This window comes from Camelina sativa, unplaced genomic scaffold, assembly GCF_000633955.1.
Source record: "Camelina sativa cultivar DH55 unplaced genomic scaffold, Cs unpScaffold01654, whole genome shotgun sequence".
NCBI lineage: Eukaryota > Viridiplantae > Streptophyta > Magnoliopsida > Brassicales > Brassicaceae > Camelina > Camelina sativa.
The window spans coordinates 1-1,037 of NW_010922772.1; the positions used below are offsets into that span (position 1 = coordinate 1).

At 31.1% G+C, this 1,037-nt stretch overlaps 1 long non-coding RNA gene across 1 annotated transcript; it reads right to left on the reverse strand.

Annotated features, from left to right (window-relative positions):
- Nucleotides 1-22: 22 nt before the first annotated feature.
- Nucleotides 23-455, reverse strand: LOC109131666. Its single transcript, XR_002037211.1, has 2 exons — nucleotides 299-455; nucleotides 23-74 (listed from the first exon to the last, which is right to left on the reverse strand). It is a non-coding gene; the product is annotated as an uncharacterized LOC109131666 (long non-coding RNA).
- Between the last annotated feature and the right edge of the window lie 582 nt (nucleotides 456-1,037).

The following is a 1,037-nucleotide window of genomic DNA, read 5'->3' on the forward strand; positions in this document are numbered from 1 at the left end:
CGAGGAGGTTGCTCTCGCTTTGTAACAATGTGTCCTTTGTTCAGCCCCACGAACAAGCCAGTCGCCACCATTTTCTTTGCAAATCCAATGACAAAAAGAAATAAGAAACCTCAGATCTACTTGTATGCAACTACAATCAAATCTCTCAAGATTCCAAAATCGATTCTAGTTTACGAACTATTCAATTTCTCAAAAAGGATTTTATAAGCAAATCGCGATGTAGTACTAGCAACCTAGTGAAGATTTCTATATTCCAGGATCTGCTTCCACACTAATCGTAAGATTGAAGATCACTAACCTGAGTTGTTTGAATCTCTCTGAGTGCGCCGCCAAGGTGAATCGAAGAAGAAGATTGTGAGAGAGCGAAGACGAAAGCAATTTATAGTCTTCTTAAAATAAAAAAGAGGATTTTTATTATTATTAGGGTTTTAGCAATTTCAATTTTTTTTTTTTACTTCCAATTATATCCCTGGGCATCGCGAGATCACTGAGCAAAACGACGCAGTTTTTATAGGTGGACTTTTCTATTAATGGGCTTGTTTTTATACAAATGTAATTGTTTTCTCGTTTTTTTTTTGGGCCTTTCAGATACTAAATTTAGTTTAATTGACTATGGTAACAATGGTAAATATTGGGGGAGGAGTACTTTTTGTGCAGGTTGGTCAAATTATTTTTAGTTTTGTGTTAGTGAAATTGTTTGATTTGATTATACGAAATAACATGATATCTGGTTTAAAAAACATGTTATCATACGAACATAATTGGGTATGACCAAGTGATTTTTTGGATAAAGTAGTGTGGTAAGAGTTTTTATTTTTTATTTTTTTACTGTTTATTTTTTTTTGCATTACATGTTTCTTCATATGATTTAGTAAATAACACAACAAAAAAAGGAATGGTCTATATATTTTGTATTCAACTTCACAAAGAGATAAAATTTTGTTTGATTGTATATGTTTGTTTTAACAATTATGTGAATTTAAAATTGATATCTGTCTTTTTAATTAAAAAGATTGGAATGAAAATATCATCAGTGA